The sequence below is a fragment of the Bufo bufo genome, chromosome 4, assembly GCF_905171765.1.
Source record: "Bufo bufo chromosome 4, aBufBuf1.1, whole genome shotgun sequence".
Lineage (NCBI taxonomy): Eukaryota > Metazoa > Chordata > Amphibia > Anura > Bufonidae > Bufo > Bufo bufo.
The window spans coordinates 605,676,317-605,688,171 of record NC_053392.1 but is presented as its reverse complement, the minus strand read 5'-3'; the positions used below and the strand labels follow the sequence as shown (position 1 = coordinate 605,688,171).

The following is an 11,855-nucleotide window of genomic DNA, read 5'->3' as shown; positions in this document are numbered from 1 at the left end:
GTGGCTGCTCCTCTCCTCATGACTCCTGCTGTCGCTGCTCCTCTCCTCGTGGCACCTGCTGTGGCTGCTTCTCTCCTCGTGGCTCCTGCTGTGGCTGCTCCTCTCCTCATAGCCTCCGCTGTTGCTCCTCTCCTCAAGGACCCTAGCAAACAGTCTCACACACCATAGGCTTAGATACAGAATTCAGCAGATATTATTCAACAGGATAGGCTTAGATACAGCATCTCAGCAGACAGTATCCCACACGGCAGGCTTAGATTCACCAGCCCAGCCATGTATTCGGCTTTAATATATTCGCTTAAAAGACAGTGTTACATACAGTATAATAGGCCAATAAAATACACAAGCTCTGCAGCACGAAATCATAGGCTTAGATACCCCAATTCAGCAGGCAGTATCACTCATGACAGGCTTCGATACATTGTTTCAGCTGCATGTTATAATGGTCAGGGTGCATTATAACATCTGCTTTCCACATCTTTCCTTTCGCTTCACCCCATGTAAAAAATTATTGACGGCTGTTGGCATCCCGGGTTCACAGCCCTCGCCAGCCATCTGAACCGGTGCCAGGGAGGGTGCCCCCCGGGGCAGCCATTCATACAATTCTTCTTTTTCTGCTTTTAGACATGGTGTGTCCTCCTCTTGCCGCCTGCAAATCCAGTGATTGGATGGGAGAGGAGAGAAAAGCAGTCTGCTGTCTCCCAGGCACAGGCAGTGGAAAGTAGCAGGGCTGCAAGCAGAGGGTGCACTGCAGTGTGTCCTGACAATGGAAACTTTCTCAGTTCCCCCAGTACAAGGAAGCTTGTAGAGCTGAGTTCAGCCCCAGACAAACTACACAACTTCCTTCCTGCTACATACTTGTACATTGCACATTAAACAAACACTGCAGGGAGGCACAAAGGAAAGCAGCCGAGCGGCTCCCTCCACACATCCATGGACCCCCAGGCTGGATTCTGACTCCAGGACTGTCTTCTTGCAGAAGAAACTGTGGCTGCTGGCAAGAAAGGCGAGAAGACCTCGCAGAAGAAAAAGGTAGAGGACGAGGAGCTGGACACCAGGGATTAGGTCCTAGAAGTCACCTCCTGCGCAGGTAAGGCGTATCACACTGCCTGCGCTTAGATACATGCACGTTGCAATACTGTATCCCTACTATAAACACATGGGGCGGTCTTAGGGCACCTTATGAGCCATGGGTGCCCGCCGCCGGGTGCCCTGCGTGGGCAGATGTCAGTCTGTGTACAGGGTGCACTGGTTATGCATCTGCTGGATCACTCTCGCTACGATTCGCAATGGGAATAATGATATTCGCCCATCAGGAGCGCCCGATATCTTGGTCGCTAACTTGTTGCACACCCGCAGGCGGAGGGGGCGCGAAACCGTAATTTAGCGGATTGATCGCTCTCGTTTCTATCAAGTAGCGGTTGCTGGCAATCGCCATGACGGTTGAGATGAGGATACGTTCCAAGTTGCCATTTACGGAAAGGTTTTGTCGCCACGGAGCACTATTTATCGGCCGCCTCATCGGTGGATTGAAACCCCCATGGTATTGTGAAGGTAATAGTTGTGGCGGCTGCTGGATCTGTTCTGAATAACAGAAGTTATTGACCATAGTTAATTTTTTAGCAATTCCCCAATTTATATGCGTTATGAGACTCTCCCTTCTGCTCAAGCACAGAGGACCTAGGTTTGTTGTCCGCTCGTTTGTCCGATTACTCCTAATTATATAGACCATAATTATATTTTTTTTACCCATTTGAATATTAGGAAATTGCATATATAGCAATTCCCCAATCTATATCCATTATCAGACTCTCCCTTCTGTCCAAGCATACAGAACCTAGGTTTGTTGTCCGCTCGTTTGTCTGATTACTCCTAACTATATAGACCAGGGGTGCACAACCTTTTCTGGTTGGGGGCCACATTGTCAGCCTAAAGCAATTCCAAGGGCCGAAAATAAAACTTGAAGAGGTATTACAAACTGAAATACTATATTTTTGGAATATTGAACATACAGTATGTATCATATATGTCTAGTTACACTTCTAGTATTCCCATCTAATGGGACAATACATGAAAGATACATGTGAGCAGCTGTAAGACATAGACATACATGTCTGTTACCAGATGGTTGGGGGCCGCACAGAATGGTATCGAGGGCCGCATGTGGCCCCCGGGCCGCAGGTTGTGCACCCCTGATATAGACCATAACCATTTTTTTTTACCTATTTGAATATTAGGAAATTGCACATATAGTAATTCCCCAATCTATATCCATTATCAGACTCTTCCTTCTGCTTAAGCACAGAGAACCTGGGCTTGATGTTCACTCAGTTGTCCCATTACTCCTTATTATACTAACCATGCCCTATTATTTAATCTATTTGTTTGGAAAATTGCACAAATAGCAATTCCCTAATCTATAATCCATTATCAGATTCTCTCCCTTTTGCTCAAGCACAGAAGACCTAGGCTTGCTGTCCACTCAATTATCTAATTACTCTTAATTGTATTAACTATTACCTATTTTTAACCTATTTGAATATTAGGAAATTGCGCATTTAGCAATTCCCCAATCTATACCCATTATCAGACTTCCTCCCTTCTGCTCAAGCACAGAGGACCTAGGCTTGTTGTCCGCTCAATTGTCCGATTACCCCTAATCAGGGACGTTGCTAGGTTAAAACATTCGGGGCTTGGGCCCCTGATGTTTTGTCCCAGGCCCAGAATGTCCTGCCTGCCAGATAGATACAACTGTATCGCCATCCTCAGGACGGCAATACAATTGAATCTAATGCCCTGCAAGAGCTGAAGGACCTGTGATGACATCACAGGTCATGTGATCAGTTCTTAATTCAGTAGCTGAAAAGGACCTGCTATGATGTCACCATCATGTGACCAGTGCAGGAGAGGACGGCTCAGCAGTAAAGAGAAGTCCTGGGAAGAAGCTGTGGTGAGGTCTGCTACATGAGGAGAGGTAAGTGAAGGGAGAGGCAGAGCAATGCTGGGACTTGTAGTTATTTAACTGGGACTGTATGTTAGGGCTGAAGGGAGGGAAGTTATTTACATGGGACAGTGGGTGGAGTGATGTTATTTACATGGGACTGAAAGTTGAGGGGGTGATGTTGTTTACATAGTAATGCATGTTGGAGGTGGCTGTGGGAGGGAGTGATATTATTTATATGGGACTGAATGTTGAGGGGTAATGCTATTTACATGGGACTGCATGTTGAAGTTGTCTGGGGGGTGATATTATTAAATGGGACTGAATATTGAGGGGGTGATGTTATTCACATGGGACTGTATGTTAAAGGCGGCTCGCGAAGGGGTGATGTTATTTACGTGGGACTGTATATTGGAGGGGCAGGAGAGATGGTGTGATGTTATTTACATTGGACTGTATTTTGCAGGGGGCTGTAGATAGAGAGGGATGTTATTTACATGGGACTGTATATTGGAGGGGGCTGGAGAGATGGTGTGATGGTATTTACATGGGACTCTATGGTGGAGGGTCTGAGGAATTATAATTTCTGAAGACAGTAAATGGAGGAATATAACTACAGGGGGCACTGCAGAGAGCATTATAAATACTGGGGGCACTTCAGGGTGAGAATTCTAACAGTAGGGGGCGATATAAGTACTGGGGGCACTGTGGGGGCATTATAACAGTAGGGGGCGATATAAATACTGGGGGCACTGTGGGGGCATTATAACAGTAGGGGGCGATATAAATACTGGGGGCACTGTGGGGGCATTATAACAGTAGGGGGCGATATAAATACTGGGGGCACTGTGGGGGCATTATAACAGTAGGGGGCGGTATAAATACTGGGGGCACTGTGGGGGCATTATAACAGTAGGGGGCGATATAAATACTGGGGGCACTGTGGGGGCATTATAACACTAGGGGGCGATATAAGTACTGGGGGCACTGTAGGGGCGATGTAAATACTGGGGCACTTCAGAGTGAGCATTATAACAGTAGGGGGCGATATAAATACTGGGGGCACTGTGGGGGCATTATAACAGTAGGGGGCATTATAAATACTGGGGGCACTGTGGGGGCATTATAACAGTAGGGGGCGATATAAATACTGGGGGCACTGTGGGGGCATTATAACAGTAGGGGGCATTATAAATACTGGGGACATTAAGCGTTCTTATTACTACTGGGGGCTCTATAGGAGGGACTTATAGATCCACATTATTTCTACTAAGACTATGGGGGGCCTTATTACTACTGAGGGGTCTGTAGAGAGCTTTATTACCACTGGGATAACAATAGGGTGCCTTATTTCTACTGGGGGGGTTGGTTGGGGGTGCGTTTGGTCGACTCGGAGAATTGGGCCATATGCATTGGGGCTTGGGCCCCAGATCTTTTGAGACCCTAGTAACGCCCCTGCCCCTAATTATATTAACTATTACCTATTATTGAGCCTATTAGAATATTAGAAAAGTGCACAAATAGCAATTCCCCAATCTATATCCATTACCAGACTCTCTCCCTACTGGTGAAGCAGACAGAACTTAGGCTTCTTGTCCCACAACTGTAAAGAAATAATTCCAATACATATATTATAAATGAGCAATTGCTATTTATGCGATCCACTGGTATAAGCGTGTTCCTCAATATTAGGTAAATTATAAGATGCTACAGGTTACTGGGCATCGATATACACTTATTATTGGAAAGTATGAATGTATACTGTATTTTAAGAGGAGCTTTAGGGAATTGCTTACATACCAATTCCCTCATATCTTCATAATCACTACCTACACAAGCCGGGAGGATCCAATAATAAAGATGAAAGATTTCCATTGCCCCGGGAATACTTATTTAACCCTTGCCCCTTTAAAGGAAGAGATCCTAATATAAGTTTACCTAAGGTAATTGCTACTTATGCAATTGCCCAGAATATTAGCACCTGATAGAGTATAATGGATGCTCAGTTACAATAGTCGGTGACCTTTAGCGTATTTCGAACCTCAGCAGCGACATGACAACAATGAGAGGTGTGAGCAGCATAATGCTCAGCAGGAGATCGTCACTCTTCAGGTACAATGTACTGTGAATACACACAGCGCAGGTGTGTGCGGGTATAGGTCAGGCAGGGTACATAACAGGGGGCAAATACATTTGTCAATGTGCTGAAAAACAATAGGGGGCATGCATTTCTAGGGGATCCTGCAGCAGGACCCCTCACAGTCAGCTGTACTCTGCTCACACGAATATGGGAATGTAGCATGGTGTGGGTTTAAAGGGTTAATTATTAGAACACCAGTTTGGACATTCCTGGGGACTGCAATGGTGAACAATACTGGTTGTCACCCTAATAAGTGATGATCAACTGGAGCGCTGCAGAGGGATGAAGATCATAGGCAAAACTAGGGACATAAGGAGAACAGAAGGAGCCACAAGGACATGAATACAGCTTGTCACTGCATACTGAATACTGCCTGCTACCACAAATGTGGTGGGTCACACATTGATTCTGAGTTACAGTATACTCCAGAGCTGCACTCACTATTCTGCTGGTGCAGTCACTGTGTACATACATTACTTATCCTGTACTGATCCTGAGTTACATCCTGTATTATACTCCAGAGCTTCACTCACTATTCTGCTGATGAAGTCACTGTGTACATACATTACATTACTTATCCTGTACTGATCCTGAGTTACATCCTGTATTATACTCCAGAGCTGCACTCACTGTTCTGCTGGTGCAGTTACTGTGTACATACATTACATTACTTATCCTGTACTTATCCTGAGTTACATCCTGTATTATACTCCAGAGCTGCACTCACTATTCTGCTGGTTGGGTCACTGTGTACATACATTACATTATTTATCCTCTACTGATCCTGAGTTACATCCTGTATTATACCTCAGAGCTGCACTCACTATTCTGCTGGTGGAGTCACTGTGTACATACATTACTTATCCTGTACTGATCCTGAGTTACATCCTGTATTATACTCCAGAGCTTCACTCACTATTCTGCTGATGAAGTCACTGTGTACATACATTACATTACTTATCCTGTACTGATCCTGAGTTACATCCTGTATTATACTCCAGAGCTGCACTCACTGTTCTGCTGGTGCAGTTACTGTGTACATACATTACATTACTTATCCTGTACTTATCCTGAGTTACATCCTGTATTATACTCCAGAGCTGCACTCACTATTCTGCTGGTTGGGTCACTGTGTACATACATTACATTATTTATCCTCTACTGATCCTGAGTTACATCCTGTATTATACCTCAGAGCTGCACTCACTATTCTGCTGGTGCAGTCACTGTGTACATACATTGTTACAGTACATTACATTACTTATCCTGTACTTATCCTGAGTTACATCCTGTATTATACTCCAGAGCTGCACTCACTATTCTGCTGGTTGGGTCACTGTGTACATACATTACATTACTTATCCTCTACTGATCCTGAGTTACATCCTGTATTATACCTCAGAGCTGCACTCACTATTCTGCTGGTGGAGTCACTGTGTACATACATTACTTATCCTGTACTGATCCTGAGTTACATCCTGTATTATACTCCAGAGCTGCACTCACTATTCTGCTGGTGCAGTCACTGTGTACATACATTATATTACTTATCCTGTACTGATCCTGAGTTGCATCCTGTATTATACTCCAGAGCTGTACTCACTATTCTGCTTGTGCAGTCAATGTGTACATACATTACATTACTTATCCTGTACTGATCCTGAGTTACATCCTGTATTATACTCCAGAGCTGCACTCACTATTCTGCTGGTGCAGTCACTGTGTACATACATTACATTACTTATCCTGTACTGATCCTGAGTTACATCCTGTATTATACTCCAGAGCTGCACTCACTATTCTGCTGGTGGAATCAATGGGTACAAACATTACTTATCCTGTACTGATCCTGAGTTACATCCTGTATTATACTCCAGAGCTGAACTCACTATTCTGCTGGTGCAGTCACTGTGTACATACATTACTTATCCTGTACTGATCCTGAGTTACATCCTGTATTATACTCCAGAGCTTCACTCACTATTCTGCTGATGAAGTCACTGTGTACATACATTACATTACTTATCCTGTACTGATCCTGAGTTACATCCTGTATTATACTCCAGAGCTGCACTCACTGTTCTGCTGGTGCAGTTACTGTGTACATACATTACATTACTTATACTCTACTGATCCTGAGTTACATCCTGTATTATACCTCAGAGCTGCACTCACTATTCTGCTGGTGGAGTCACTGTGTACATACATTACTTATCCTGTACTGATCCTGAGTTACATCCTGTATTATACTCCAGAGCTGCACTCACTATTCTGCTGGTGCAGTCACTGTGTACATACATTACATTACTTATCCTGTACTGATCCTGAGTTGCATCCTGTATTATACTCCAGAGCTGCACTCACTATTCTGCTGGTGCAGTCACTGTGTACATACATTACTTATCCTGTACTGAACCTGAGTTACATCCTGTATTATACTCCAGAGCTGTACTCACTATTCTGCTGGTGGAGTCACTGTGTACATACATTACATTACTTATCTTGTACTGATCCTGAGTTACATCGTGTATTATACTCCAGAGCTGCACTCACTATTCTGCTGGTGCAGTCATTGTGTACATACATTACATTACTCATCCTGTACTGATCCTGAGTTACATCCCGTATTATACTCCAGAGCTGCACTCGCTATTCTGCTGATGGAGTCACTGTGTACATACATTACATTACTTATCCTCTACTGATCCTGAGTTACATCCTGTATTATACCTCAGAGCTGCACTCACTATTCTGCTGGTGGAGTCACTGTGTACATACATTACTTATCCTGTACTGATCCTGAGTTACATCCTGTATTATACTCCAGAGCTGCACTCGCTATTCTGCTGGTGCAGTCACTGTGTACATACATTACATTACTTATCCTATACTGATCCTAAGTTACATCCTGTATTATACTCCAGAGCTGCACTCACTATTCCGCTGGTGCAGTCACTATGTACATACAGTACATTACTTATCCTGTACTGATCCTGAGTTACATCCTGTATTATACTCCAGAGCTGCACTCACTATTCTGCTGGTGGAGTTACTGTGTACATACATTATATTACTTATCCTGTACTGATCTGAGTTACATCCTGTATTATACTCCAGAGCTGCACTCACTATTCTGCTGGAGGAGTCACTGTGTAAATACATTACATTACTTATCCTGTACTGATCCTGAGTTACATCCTGTATTATACTCCAGAGCTGCACTCACTATTCTGCTGGTGCAGTCACTGTGTACATACATTACATTACTTATCCTGTACTGATCCTGAGTTACATCCTGTATTATACTCCAGAGCTTCACTCACTATTCTGCTGATGAAGTCACTGTGTACATACATTACATTACTTATCCTGTACTGATCCTGAGTTACATCCTGTATTAAACTCCAGAGCTGCACTCACTGTTCTGCTGGTGCAGTTACTGTGTACATACATTACATTACTTATACTCTACTGATCCTGAGTTACATCCTGTATTATACCTCAGAGCTGCACTCACTATTCTGCTGGTGGAGTCACTGTGTACATACATTACTTATCCTGTACTGATCCTGAGTTACATCCTGTATTATACTCCAGAGCTGCACTCACTATTCTGCTGGTGCAGTCACTGTGTACATACATTACATTACTTATCCTGTACTGATCCTGAGTTGCATCCTGTATTATACTCCAGAGCTGCACTCACTATTCTGCTGGTGCAGTCACTGTGTACATACATTACTTATCCTGTACTGAACCTGAGTTACATCCTGTATTATACTCCAGAGCTGTACTCACTATTCTGCTGGTGGAGTCACTGTGTACATACATTACATTACTTATCTTGTACTGATCCTGAGTTACATCGTGTATTATACTCCAGAGCTGCACTCACTATTCTGCTGGTGCAGTCATTGTGTACATACATTACATTACTCATCCTGTACTGATCCTGAGTTACATCCCGTATTATACTCCAGAGCTGCACTCGCTATTCTGCTGATGGAGTCACTGTGTACATACATTACATTACTTATCCTCTACTGATCCTGAGTTACATCCTGTATTATACCTCAGAGCTGCACTCACTATTCTGCTGGTCGAGTCACTGTGTACATACATTACTTATCCTGTACTGATCCTGAGTTACATCCTGTATTATACTCCAGAGCTGCACTCGCTATTCTGCTGGTGCAGTCACTGTGTACATACATTACATTACTTATCCTGTACTGATCCTAAGTTACATCCTGTATTATACTCCAGAGCTGCACTCACTATTCCGCTGGTGCAGTCACTGTGTACATACAGTACATTACTTATCCTGTACTGATCCTGAGTTACATCCTGTATTATACTCCAGAGCTGCACTCACTATTCTGCTGGTGGAGTTACTGTGTACATACATTATATTACTTATCCTGTACTGATCTGAGTTACATCCTGTATTATACTCCAGAGCTGCACTCACTATTCTGCTGGAGGAGTCACTGTGTAAATACATTACATTACTTATCCTGTACTGATCCTGAGTTACATCCTGTATTATACTCCAGAGCTGCACTCACTATTCTGCTGGTGCAGTCACTGTGTACATACATTACATTACTTATCCTGTACTGACCCTGAGTTACATCCTGTATTATACTCCAGAGCTGCACTCACTATTCTGCTGGAGGAGTCACTGTGTACATACATTACATTACTTATCCTGTACTGATCCTGAGTTACATCCTGTATTATACTCCAGAGCTGCACTCGCTATTCTGCTCGTGGAGTCACTGTGTACATACATTACATTACTTATCCTATACTGATCCTGAGTTACATCCTGCATTATACTCCAGAGCTGCACTCACTATTTTGCTGGTGGAGTTACTGTGTACATACATTATATTACTTATCCTGTACTGATCTGAGTTACATCCTGTATTATACTCCAGAGCTGCACTCACTATTCTGCTGGAGGAGTCACTGTGTACATACATTACATTACTTATCCTGTACTGATCCTGAGTTACATCCTGTATTATACTCCAGAGCTGCACTCACTATTCTGCTGGTGGAGTCACTCTGTACATACATTACATTACTTATCCTGTACTGATCCTGAGTTACATCCTGTATTATACTCCAGAGCTGTACTCACTATTCTGCTGGTGGAGACACTGTGTACATACATTACTTATCCTGTACTGATCCTGAGTTACATCCTGTATTATACTCCAGAGCTGCACTCACTATTCTGCTGGTGGAGTCACTGTGTACATACATTACATTACTTATCCTGTACTGATCCTGAGTTACATCCTGTATTATACTCCAGAGCTGCACTCACTATTCTGCTGGTGGAGTCACTGTGTACATACATTATATTACTTATCCTGTACTGATCCTGAGTTACATCCTGTATTATACTCCAGAGCTGCACTCACTATTCTGCTGGTGGAGTCACTGTGTACATACATTACATTACTTATCCTGTACTGATCCTGAGTTACATCCTGTATTATACTCCAGAGCTGCACTCACTATTCTGCTGGTGGAGTCACTGTGTACATACATTACATTACTTATCCTGTACTGATCCTGAGTTACATCCTGTATTATACTCCAGAGCTGCACTCACTATTCTGCTGGTGGGGTCACTATGTACATACATTACTTATCCTGTACTGATCCTGAGTTACATCCTGTATTATACTCCAGAGCTGCACTCACTATACTGCTGGTGGAGTCACTGTGTACATACATTACATTACTTATCCTGTACTGATCCTGAGTTACATCCTGTGTTATACTCCAGAGCTGCACTCACTATTCTGCTGGTGGAGTCACTGTGTACATACATTACATTACTTATCCTGTACTGATCCTGAGTTACATCCTGTGTTATACTCCAGAGCTGCACTGGAGTCGGGCCTCTCCGCTGCAGCACGCTGGTGGTGACTCCACATGATGCCCCGTGCCCGATACGTGTAATGGGTGTATGGCGGTTCTATTTCTGGTGCACAGTCTCTTCATGTAGTTTTGTGTTTATGGAGCGGATGCCAGCTGCCGGGGAATCCCCTGTGTATCCCGCCCGTGGACAGCGGACGGATAATTCTCTGCAGTACAAACATCCCTGCCTTGTGCGGAGCAATCACCTGTCACTAAAACTGGTTCTCCATAATACCAGGGCTGGAAACGCGCCAGACGTCAGGCTCTCATCCTGTTACTGGAAGATGGGTCATCCCTTCTCATGTCCTCAAGTTCTACGTGTGACTATGTATAGGTCCTTCAGCCGGGCTATGCCTGGTGGCGGTTATGCGGCAGAGGAGGAAATGGCTCCAAATATACAATAAATCAAATATCTAGACGCTGGTTTAAAAAATGTTGAATTTTTTTGTGTGACAACCCCTTTAATAAATAATATTAAATAATAAGAAAGTCTTACGTGTCCTGCAAAAATTGTTAAAAAGTAAACAAAGAAATTTTTTTAAATAAATAAATAAATAAAAATCCATTCCAAAAAGGTGACATTTTTATCTGGTCCTCAAGGTCCTGGTCCTGAAAGGTTAAGTAATTTCTTAGGTTATAAAGCTGATCTAATAATATTTTGTAGGTCGGAAAATGGGAAAAAAAAAAATTTGCCTTTTTTTAAAGTTTTATTTTAGCATCATTTTTTGCTCATTTATTTATATCTCCCACCTCCTCTAAAAAAAAAATCCTCTAATTCTTCCATTACTACCGGCGCTATAAATCATGTAATATATAGCGTCGCTGTAGTGGTGA

General features: G+C 43.2%; 1 protein-coding gene across 1 annotated transcript in view; it reads left to right on the top strand.

Moving 5' to 3' along the window:
- The first annotated feature begins 728 nt into the window (after window positions 1–728).
- Window positions 729–11,855, top strand: part of ITPKB (inositol-trisphosphate 3-kinase B) — a 92,277-nt gene continuing 81,150 nt past the window's right edge. Inside the window, exon 1 of the mRNA XM_040430591.1 lies at window positions 729–1,090. The gene's annotated coding sequence lies outside the window, so the exon portion shown is untranslated. The remainder of the gene's footprint in view (window positions 1,091–11,855) is intronic.